At 39.9% G+C, this 12,484-nt stretch overlaps 1 protein-coding gene across 1 annotated transcript in view; it reads right to left on the bottom strand.

Annotated features, from left to right (window-relative positions):
* MEF2A (myocyte enhancer factor 2A) overlaps positions 1 to 12,103 on the bottom strand; it is an 86,131-nt gene extending 74,028 nt beyond the window's left edge. The window contains 1 exon segment of the mRNA XM_078381121.1: positions 12,055 to 12,103. The gene's annotated coding sequence lies outside the window, so the exon portion shown is untranslated.
* Positions 12,104 to 12,484: the final 381 nt, after the last annotated feature.

The raw sequence follows: 12,484 nt of genomic DNA, 5'->3' as shown, positions 1-12,484 counted from the left end.
GGTAATACTCATCTCCTTTAAAATGTTGCCAGTAGCTGTGTAAACTATCCCACTCTGCAGTTCATACATATGTACAGAAAGCCAAAATGTCATAGCCTGGGTTTAATGTCACCTTACACTGAAATACATCAAATATTTGTCTAACATATTGTCTTTAAAGAGCAAAAACTTAAACAGGAATTGACAACTTCAACCACATTAACACAATGTGGTGAGTAATGCTCCATACCCGATGCAGGTGTATTTCCAACTTCACATGTGTTGAAAATTACAGACCAAAAAACCAAACTGAAACAAAAATCCACATTAGCTATTTTTCAGAAAACATTCACAAAGCAAGACGTCAATGTAATTTAATAAAAAGTTATTCATATTCCCAATTTTGCATGCTCCCACTACAACACACACACATATATATTGCTGTTCAGTTTAGTAGTTTAGACATATACATGCATCAACAACCACTCTCAAGATCTGCTCTACTAGACCGACTTCTGATCAGCCACAGAAAGTGCTCACGATAAGCCAGATATCCAGATAATTCCAAATTAACATTCACAAGCTGCTTATGGGTCCAAACAGCCTTTTCAGCTGTTCCTGGCTCTTTCTGACATCAAGAGCTGCTAAACTATATATAATCTATATCATCTGAACCTGGGCATCCCTTTCAAGCCAGAATTACTCCTGTGCTTTTATTTTGTTTGGCACCTTCAAGCCAGACCATATGGTAAATTTACTCATTTATGTGGCAAGAGGCAAAGCTTTGGCTATGTTCACCAAAACATAGCTTAGGGGGGAAAACACTGGATTCTTTAGAAGTCTGGTTTATAGTTCTAGGTATTTGTGGCTTTGATTTTAGAAATATAGGAAAGCAGAGAAGAAGAACCAAGATTTCAGACCTCCAAAACAAAAGGACAAATATTGTTGTCCTCTCTTCTTTGCATGGCATATACCATAACTTACTTTAAAAGGCTCCAGGTAATTTTGTATCTTTGTCCAAAATGGAGTGCTCTACTAGGTTGGAAATTACTGTAATTTTAATTTTACTCTTCTCAAGGATCTGATCTTGTCAGTACACATTCATGACAATCTTCTTTTGTCATCTACTGTTGTTATTTGTGGAACTGGATCTAACTATTTTATGTCTTGTGTTTCATTTCAAATGGCATGAAGTTCCTCCAGAAAGTAAGAAAAAGAGGTACTCTGAACTCTGCTGATCAGCCACATGCTCTATGAAGATCACAAGTGGCTTCCTTGTTGCTTGCCTCCTTTCCCATTCTAATCATTTTCTCTATGCCATTTTCCCCATAGCCCCAGCTTTCCAAATTACTCTGAACCTATCTGAAACTGATTCCACAAGAATATTTATGAAAAAGTATGCAAAATGTGAAATATTTGGTGATATAAACTGGACAGCTATCATGAAATGTTTGCTCTAGAACAGCCTATCGAGTGAGCAAGTAGTTTCAGTCGAGTGCAAATGCGGAAATATAGAAGAGCCAGCTTGAATACACTCATAAAATCGGATACCAATTTATGGAGCAGAATAGCCAGACAACAGCTCTTGCATTCATGGTGGGGGTTTCCTAAACTGACATCACCCCATGCTGCAAGGAGATCTGGAGTGCCTTCATGACAAGCATATTTTTGAGAACTGCCCCCCACCTCATTTCAGAGACATGTGCTCCAATTTAGAAGTGATTCTGATGCCAAATGTGCCAGCAGTGCCAAGGACATGCTCTCTCCCACTGAGATGAAGACAGAAAGTGTTCTTGCTACATTTGGTTTCATACTCACTTTGGAATCCATTACAAGCAAATCTATCAATTCCTGGGAAATCAGTGTATGAAGACTACCTTCAGAATTCCAAGTTATACAGTACCTTACCATGCCATGTATAGCTCTGTGTTGTAGACAACATAAACATACTTGGGGCCAACATTTAAGTTATCGTGCCATTTTTGTTCTTCACCAATATCCATTTGAGCTTGCTGTAGTTCCGTCCTCATCTCTTGATGATAGAGGAAGTGGAAACAAATGCACTTGATAAACATGTATCACATGAATAAAGGCTAAAAATCTAAGACCAAGTTTGCAAAACAGATGGCTAGAGTTTAGAAAAGAAGGAAACTATGAGTAAACTCAGTCAAGCTAACAGCTACTCTTTCAACAACATGCTAGACCAGTGTCAGGAGATTAAACAACTTCTACTATGCAATATGCAGCTGACCTATTAATGTTTAAGGCACCAAAAGTAACACCAGTACTGTACTGTAAAATACCAGGAGATATGAGTTTTCAGTAAATTACAACTTGGTTTGTCCACATTAATGCTAGAGCAGTCCTTCAATATCTCAGCACAGGCGTGAATGGCAATCTTGAAACAAGGGTTTAGAGACAATTGACAGAGATGTGGCAGTTTTCTTCATACACCCAAGTGTATCCAGCTTTGCATGTTTTATTCAAAACTGTCAGCACTGCTCTGACAAATGTCTTGATGTTATGTTAAAGTAATAACTTCCGTTTTACTGAAAAATAATTTTGTGAATCTTACACCAGTTAGATCAAAATATTTTCTTACCCAAACTTTCAGTAAATTTTAATATTTTCATTTCTAAAATACAACTACATCCGCCTACATCAATAGGAAATTACAATTCCTAATCTTGCTCACTGCCTTCAAGGCCAGTGTTTCCTTATCTTATATTAAGGGAATTAAGAGGAATCCCATACAGTTGCACTGACGAGGGATCGAGAGAACTATGTGAAATAACTGCCCCTGACAGAACCTACTGACAAAAGCTAGAGTTCGGCATTTGGCTCCTCAATGAGACACTTAGAACAACTGGGCCTCTGCCACTCAGTGTTAGAATAAACCCAATTTCTTCCTCTGGGGGCAATGCCTGCAGATGAGCATTCAAGACACATCACAACTCAGTAGCACAATCCCAAATTTCAAAGGGCCGTGAAGAGGTTAGGATTTTCCCCTCAGTTGGACTGCTCTTCCAAGGTAGCCTAAAGATTAGGCCAATTGTGGGAAGACTAGAGAAACTGCTCTACCCATATCCAAACAACCCCAAAGCTCTAAAAACCTAAAAACAAGCAACATCAATTGAGAAGATATAATATCTGTTAATCTAGGATGAGCTGGTGGCTTTAGCTGCCAGCAACAGGAGAAAGCTTACTCTAGCTCACTTGTTTGTTTTTTGATACAGCAGCCTGGAAGGTCAGAGCAGTTCAGAACAATTTCACAGAAACAAAAGTCCCGTGGCACAGTGGTGAAGAAGCAGCAGTAATACACACGGCTGGGAAATCCTGTGAACATTTACCTGTAAGTAACTGTGACAAACACAGACTTCTAAGTAAATATGCACAGGATAGGACTCCAGAAGTCCAAGAAAAGCCAGTATGGCTGAAGGAATCTACATGACCATTCCCATCGACACAAATAAGGAATAGATTAGAAACACAGCAACAGAATTTCAGCTCCACTCCAACCTAGACATTGTTTCCCCACTCCTAATAAAAAACCAAGTGCATTAAAAGAATGGGCTGCTTTCCAGGTTCAAAAGACAGGCCAACTTAAAAAGAAGTGTACTCCTTACGATCCCAGGTTAAATAGTTACTACCAAATGATCCACCAGTGTAAAATATAAAACAATTACAGTTAAAGCATGCAATTCTACCTGTATATACATTTCAAAACACAAGCAGGAGTTCACCTTTGGTTTGAAATGTAATAATGAAGACTCTTACGTGCAACCATAAAGAAATTCCAAGAGCTCAACATAGCAACAATTTAAAATAGTGTTTTAAGATACAGTAGATATGAATCCTACCAATGAATCTCTAAACAATGTAGCATGACCAAAAAAAAAAAAACACAAAGACAATGCAACTGTGCTTTCACCTGTTGTATTTGGCAGAACTGCCATACACTACAGACTGAAGCTGGCAAGTCACTGTATTTTGACATTACAACAGCCAATTTTAAAAAATCTTCCTGTATCCTGTGAATATACTCAGTAGTATTTATACCTGCAATCAAAATATTTAGTTCTAAATAAATTATTCTCTATGGTGAGAACAATTAATATAGAATATTCTGAATGCCCAACAACATACAGGTAGCAGTTTTTCTGGTGCTTACATTAATCTGGCACCTCAAGCATAACCTTCCTTTTTTGAAATATGGGTAAGAAGGAAACAAGGCATGTGCTAACTCAAGAATATCGTGGGAGCACTAGTAATTATTTCAGTTCAATCCACAGTAGGCGTAGGAATAAAACTGCCATGGTGCAGCATTTATTTTCAACTGCTGCTATATTTTACTCATTCACTGGATACTATGCCAACTACCATTCTAAATTAGACTGTCATCTACACATGTAGTACATTTCAGGAAGTCTTATTTAAGGAAAACTCAGGAAGTAGTAATATCTCGTAACAAATCTATCACAGCATTTTGCAGTGATGAGACATGGGGAAATCTTTGAGATAAAAATCACATGTGTATGAAGTTATGAACAACTGCTTCATGGCAATTCATGCTGTGCATTAACAAACTAGTAAAGAAACCCAAAGAGAGACATTCAACATGCATTCATATAAAAATTACATACTTAAATTCAAATGGTCAAGAAGCTCTATGTATCAATCAGTCCTAATACCTGCATTATACAGCAGACACAGATGGTCACAAAGTTATGATTTAGTAGATCCAGAGTGAAGCTTTTAGTATAGCTGTACAGTATTTACATACATAGAAAATATTCTGACCTGAGATTATTTTTGAAAGAGGTGAAATTAGATGTGACAAATGTACCATTTCTTAATATTTGTTGGGCAATCTATAGTCTCTTTAGGAAATTCCAGACAGATCAAGACGTGTCTTTCTAATAAAAACAATCAATCTGGCTCTGTGAATTAAAATTGGTTTGGGAATAGGATTAACTCCAAAATAAGACAACTACTGCAAGGAAAACTAAACAGGACCACTAAGTCCCCAAGTTTAAGTGCGCAAGGAATGGAAATTAACACCAATTTTGGCCACTTCACTGTAGTCTTGAATTCTAATCTAGAAACAAATAAATCTTCATTGTAAGGCACAATGTGTCCCACAACTTGTGTGGAAAAAAATATATAGATGCAGGAAATGTAAGGCTTGTGAGTGGGATGAACTGGCACAGTGAAAGGTAAAATATGGGGATCTGAAGAGGAAGATTCAAAGAAATCTTACAGAATATTTTCCATTCTAAGTTCAGTATTTTCTTGGCGACTGTGATACAGATAAAGTCATTACACATTAAAGAAAAGACTGGTGAAGGAAGAAATTACTCTTCAACACAACTTCCCAACTGTCGAGTAAATGGAAAAAATGGAAGCAAAAATGGATGCAAGCATGAGAAACTCTTCAACTCTTGCTGTTGCTACCAAGTGGGTTTCCTGCACCCCAACAATCAGGGGGTCAACTGTTTTGTGAAGAAGAGCAAGAGCTGCCAGCTGTTGGGGGGAATCACCCCTGAGCCTTACCTGCCAAGGTGAGACAAGAAGCCAGCTAACAGCAGCAAAGCCTTGCTTTCTAAAATTAAGAACTTCCAGCTTCACTACAATCATTCAAAGGTCAAATCACTAGGTTATTTCACAGACGCCTGTCAAGCCGTATTTGAAAACTATAAACAGCCAATTTTCATCACAGTTGGCCATTACAAGCATCAAGTGCACACCTTTTCGTGTTTTTCTTTTTTGCTCCACACCCCTTTTTCCTTCTGTGTTGTCTCTTTTTTAGACTGCACCCTAAGGGCTGGGACTGTATTTTTATTAATCTGTAAACTGCTCCAGAAATCTTTATGGTTCAAGAGTAGATTCTAATTGCTTTATAAAATCAATGAATAAAAGCTAGCAGCAAAAGAAAAAATGGGGTGAAAAGGGGGGCCACATAATGCCAGTATTTTGTCATATACTAAAAAAAATTCTTAAAATTATTGCCGATGCCAAAAACCATGTTTCATAAACCTCAGGCAAATGATAGGGATAGGGATTAAAATCTGGCCATTTACTTCAGTAACTGAACTGACTTGAAAATTCACCACAAAGTGACGTTTCTCACATTTCTGACTAAAATTCAGCATATGCTATCACATTTTCTTTCACTATGATGGCATATGACAGCATTTGGATAGGTTTTTAAACTTATTTTACTTACATCCTCCCTTTCTTACAGTGGAGAACCAAAGGAGACTCACAACACTGTTCAGTGTGATGAGACGCGTAAACAAAAGCACAGCTCTTTTTCATGTGTTATTATTCTCATGTAAGTCTATCTATGTAGAACAATGTAATTCCTCAACAAGTCCATTAAGACACTGACTTTAGGAGCTTAAGCTAAATCTTCAGATTAGGTCTCTTGAACAGTTAGAATAATAACAGAAAAATGGCTGCTGTCAAAAGGGTGCTACTAAAGAAAACAGTGTTAAAATGATATTGCCCTCAGACCAAAATCACAAGCTTTAAAATATCACAGCTCTTGAATTGGCTTAGTCTCCTACATGTTCCTACATCAAAAAAATTAGAGGATAATCCCTCAGGTTGTCTCATTCCTTATGTATTCATAGGACTACTCTCTGCCTTTAACAACCCCCAGTATCAACACCGACTCAACAGCCATTAAACACCCATTCCCTCCTATATCTTCCCAGTAATTCCATCAGGAAAGCAAAGCCACACCAAGGTTAATAGAGAGGTTCACATTTATTTCCTCATCACAAGAGGTGTTACAAAGATATCAGGATAAAAAACTATTTTAGACTATCAAGATTATTTTCATGACAGCCAATCCTTGAGCACATTTTTCCAAGACAATGTATTGTCTATCTTGATGGTTGTTGTGGGTTTTCCAGGCTGTTTGGCCGTGTTCCTAAGGTTTTTCTTCTTAACATTTTGCCAGTCTCTGTGGCCGGCATCTTCACAGGACCGGAGTCAGAACTCTGTCTGTACTCTGTTGCAGTTTGTATAGCTGAGTATTTATAGCTATGGGAACAGCTTTTGTTCTTCAGGAGATGGGTGATTATGGTAATCAGCGTGTTTTTGTTGTGGGTGTATTGCTGTGATAAGGAGAGAAGATCTGTCACTGTGATTGATGGGTGTCGTTAGCTGATCTTTTGTGTGCAGTGATCACTGGCCCTTGTGGCTGGGTAGAGTTTATTGACCTTTTGCAGGCTGTATTTTTCAGTGCTGGGAGCCAGGCTTTGTTGAGTTTAAACTTTCTTCTTTTTTGTTGAAGCTCTGCCGGTGTTTGTGGATTTCAATGGCTTCCCTGTGCAGTCTAACAGATTGCTGGAGTTGGCCAGTACTTCAGTCTTTTGAAATAGAATTTCATGTCCAGCTGGTTTTAGGGCAGATTTTTCTGATTGTTTTACTCTGCAGTGTCTCTTATGTTCTTTGATTCTGGTGTGAATGCTGCATTTTGTGGTTCCAATATATTACTGTTGTTGTTTAGTCATGTCCGACTCTTCATGACCCCATGGACCAGAGCACGCCAGGCCCTCCTGTCTTCACTGCCTCCCGGATTTGGGTCAAATTCATGTTGGTAGCTTTGATGGCACTGTCCATCCATCTCGTCCTCTGGTGTCCCCTTTTCCTCTTGCCTTCACACTTTCCTAACATCAGGATCTTTTCCAGGGAATCTTCTCTACTCATGAGATGGCCAAAGTATTGGAGCCTCAGCTTCAGGATTTGTCATTCCAATGAGCACTCATGGTTGATCTCCTTCAGAATGGATAGGCTTGATCTCCTTGCAGTACAGGGGACTCTCAAGAGTCTCCTCCAGCACCACAATTCAAAAGCATCAATTCTTCAGTGGTCAGCCTTCTTTATGGTCCAGCTCTCACTTCCATACATCACGACAGGAAAAACCATAGCTTTGACTATGCAGACCTTTGTCAGCAAGGTGATGTCTCTGCTTTTTAAGATGTTGTCTAGGTTTGTCATCACTTTCCTCCCAAGAAGCAGGCATCTTTTAATTTCATGGCTGCTGTCACCATCTGCAGTGATCATGGAGCCCAGGAAAGTAAAATCTGTCACTGCCTCCATATCTTCCCCTTCTATTTGCCAGGAGGTGATGGAGCCAGTGGCCATGATCTTAGTTTTTCTGAGTTGAGCTTCAGACCATTTTTGACGCTCTCCTCTTTCACCCTCATTATGAGGTTCTTTAATTCCTCCTCACTTTCTGCCAACAGAGTGGTATCATCTGCATATCAGAGGTTGTTGATATTTCTTCCGGCAATCTTAATTCCAGCTTGGGATTCATCCAGTCCAGCCTTTCACATGATGTATTCTGCATATAAGTTAAATAAGCAGGGAGACAATGTACAGCTTTGTCATACTCCTTCCCCAATTTTTAACCAATCAGTTGTTCCATATACAGTTCTAACTGTTGCTTCCTGTCCCACATGTAGATTTCTCAGGAGACAGATAAGGTGGTCAGGCACTCCCATTTCTTTAAGGACTTGCCATAGTTTGCTGTGGTCCACACAGTCAAATGCTTCCAATAAATACCTGTCCACAACTGCGAGATATCCGGTATACTCCTGCAGTGGTGAGGGGGTCCCTTTTGTCCTTTGCTGACCATAACATTTCTTGTATTTTTGTGGTGGGCCTGAATATTGTTTGCAGGTTGCGTTTTTTCAAAAGTTTCCCCATGTGGTCCATGACCCCTTTGATGTATAGCAGAAATACTTCATTTGTGGGTGGCTATTTTTCCTCTTCAGTTTGGTGTTGTTTTCTTGGTTTGATGGCTCTTTTGATTTCATTCTTGGAATAAGCCAGTCGCCTGTAGGGCCCGGTTCAGCTGGTTGAGTTCGGTGCTGAGAAATTGAGCTTCACAGTTCTGATTTGCACGGTCTACCAGTTTTGATTATGCCTCCTTTTTGTTGTGGGTGGTAGTTGGAGTCCACAGACAAAGAACCCACAACAACCATCAGATCCCGGCCGTGAAAGCCTTCAAGAATATATCATCTATATTATTTATATTTCCCTCCTGATGATCTTCCCTTTATTAGCATCTTCTTCTGTACTGAAAATGCAATGAATGCTACTTCACAGCTCTCTACATCTATCTACATCAATCCTATCACTCTCTAAATTATGTCCCCCCCAGATTATTAACCAATGCAAGCATCTTATCTGTAAATTATTTACTAAACCAAATCCAAAATTGTGTTCCAATTACTGAAGTTCAGCATCAGAGCCATAGTGTTAAATGAGTATCTGATTATTCTAGCCTGCTTAGAAATACCAAATAAAAATATCTGACACTTTAACAACTAGCCTAAAAAATAACCATGATTGCTACCAACACAAAAAGCTTGGTTTTCACAAAATAAACAAGAGTGTTTTTAGCTACAGCTAGTCACTAAATTATGTGTTGCTGTTCCTTTAAGCTTCACGTTAAAAGAAAAAAATAAAAACCAGCTGCCACTACAGCAGCAAAAGCATACTCTTAAGAAGTCTCCGGGAAGGTAACAAGCCACCTTTGGAGGGTTTATTAATAAGCCTAAGTCTGGAATACTTGAAGACCATTTTACCTGAATTTATTGTGAGTTATTTTTTGTATTTAACACAACTCCTGATGAATTTTTAGGAAGCTATACATCACATCCCTTTGCTTTTTAAATTTCTAGAACACAGCATGTTTTTTAAAGTGGCATAGAACTCTCAGTCTACTTTGGATGGACAGAAACTATTATTTACTTCCTTCAGCTTGTTCCCAATATTAATAAGAAATATATATACTAGGCTAAACAAGCATTCATGACAAGGCCACAGATGTTTGTAATGCAGATTCATTATAATCCGTGATCACACAGTCAAACAAAAAGAAAAATGTCTACTAACATATCATTAGAATGTTGTAAAAGACTCAACTAATGGCTAAAGACTTGAGTTCCCTTGTCTCTATCAGGATGCCTACGTAAACAGGAATGGTCTTTAGAAAAGTCTGGCTTCACAAACTGAGTTAACCTCAATGTGAACCTTGAAAACTGATATTTCACACCATAAGACCAAAAAAAAAAAAAAAAAAAAATCTCTCTACTTCTTTTTAACTTTTTTTTTTGGCCTACCAAAATACAGCTCACATATAGTTTCCTTTCTTAAAAACAACAACTTTTTATTTGCCAACAGTAACCAAAAATTTTACTGCAATGAAACTGAAACATGAAATTGTCTGGCAAACATGAGAAACAGTTTCCATGGTAGTCTTCCCTACAGTTTTTTTTTCCAGAGCAAGTATCTCTATTGATCTCACAGAATATGAGTAAATATTTCCAGCCAAAACCTGACATTTGTAAAGAAGAACTCTCACAACTTAAAGAGGAGGAAAAGCAACTGATCTCCCTCATCAGGGATTAGACAGACATCTTTTCTGTTACATTAGCAATAATGAAGTTAGCTTCTGAAGGCCTCGAACATGAATATAAAAATCAATCTCTTTCCTAATTTGCTGCCTCGTTTTCCCCTGCTCCACCCGTTATGTTTCCTGTGCCAGTTTTACAGAAGCCCATCTATGCCTCATACATACAAAATGAGGGTACCAGAAATTTAAGAAATCTATTGGTTTCCTCAGCAACTAAAATCTGCACATTTAGTTCTCATCTAAACATTCTGATCCACTGTTCTTAATTTCAGCATCCAGGGAGGAGGGAGAGGAAGAGCCAGAGAGAGAAAAAGCATCTACTGTCCTACTTCACCCCCTTCATGTATAGTAACTTCTTCTCCATGTTACAAAGGAAAGCTTAAGAAAAAGAGGGCAAGGAAGGATATCTCCAGGAGAGCATGTGAGCGAATTAACAGCCTGTGAGAAGGAACACGATTCTGTCAACAAGAAGGCTGCCTACATCCTTCCTTCCTCTCCCCCCCTCCCTTATCCCCATGTCTCCTGCCCTCAAGATGCACCGTGGAGAGGATGCATTCTCTCTTACACAAGTCCCATTTCCATAAACATTTTTCTCCCTCCATACTTGCAATAATAATAATAATAATAATAAAATAATAATAAAATAATAAAATAAAATAAAATAAAATAAAATAAAATAAAATAAAATAAAATAATAATAATAATAATAATAATAATAATAATAATAATAATAATAATAATAATAATAATAATAATAATAATAATAATAATAATAAATAATCATCATCATCATCATCATCATCATCATCATCATCATCAAGCTCAACCCAAGCAGGAAAAAAGAGTGAGACAGAAAAAGCTGGGAGGGGGGAGGATAACATGTCCTCTTTTTTTGAGATCTTAACATGCCTTTCAAGTCCTGCTCTGGACAGGAAAGAAGGAAATCCTACACTTTAACAAACAAATAACTAAATAAGTACCTCCCAACCCTCAACAGTGTAATGAGGAAAAGAAGTAGAAAGGTAAAAGACAGAGAAAGAAAAGCACCACATTCCCACTTCAGCCATTGTTTTCTCTTCTTGCCCCAACACCAAAAAAGGGGGGGCACCATCCCATTCCCCAATCTTTATAGAGTGTGTGTGTGTGTGTAGATATAGGGTATGGGTTAAGTGTGCGTATCCTATGCACACCTACACAACCTCCGAGGATTTTTGCACCCAGATCGCTCCCCTTGCCGCCCCGGGTAAAGCCAAAAATCCCCCATCGAGATAAAGAGAGCAAAACCAGCCCCCCCCCAATGTAGGTGTACAGTCTACGTCCAGAAGCCTCGCAGACACGCATGTCTCTACACGTGTCTACCCCGACCCACACGTCTGAGAGGCCGCTTTAGGCAAAAAGCAGGCGAGACCCGCCAAGCCAACTTCTCCTCTCCCTTGGCGGCCCAAGAGCTCAGCCCGAATCCCCAACTCCTGAGGCTGGGAAGTTCGGGTGAGGAGTCTCTTCCCTCCAAGGAAGGGGGGGGGGTCCTCAATAAACACACACACACACACTCCAACCTCCTTAAACTTGAGGGGGGAAAGAGGGGAGGGGGGAAAGAGGGGAGGGGGGAACCCTAACCCCCCCTTCCTCCTCCTCCTCACCCGCTGACTCCTCACTTCCTCGTGTTCCTTCGTGTCTCTTCCACCCCCACCCCCCGAAAAGCAACCACCCCCCTCAGGCGGGCCCCGTCCCTCACTCACCGGGCCGGCCGGCCTCCTCCGCCTTCGCAGCTGCTACTCCTCCCGCCGCCGCCGCCTCCCAAACTGAGGCTCCTCAAGAGACACTGACACCGGCGCACGGATACCCACGGGTCGCTATTTTTAGGCGACACGGCCCGGGCGAGGCCGGAACTCTTTCCGCGAGGCCTGCCTGCCCTCCCAGCCAGTCCAGGGGGGGGGGGCTTGACGTCTCACCACCCAGCTCCACTCTCGTATTCTTCCGCTCCTCTCCCTCAGCAACGGATCCCGCCACGGCCACCCCCTTTTTCCGGGACCGGCCGTGGATGAAGACTTAAGAGCCTAGCGCATTTTC

This window comes from Pogona vitticeps, chromosome 12, assembly GCF_051106095.1.
Source record: "Pogona vitticeps strain Pit_001003342236 chromosome 12, PviZW2.1, whole genome shotgun sequence".
NCBI lineage: Eukaryota > Metazoa > Chordata > Lepidosauria > Squamata > Agamidae > Pogona > Pogona vitticeps.
The sequence above is the reverse complement of the archived record's forward strand: the minus strand, read 5'-3'. Positions and strand labels throughout refer to the sequence as shown.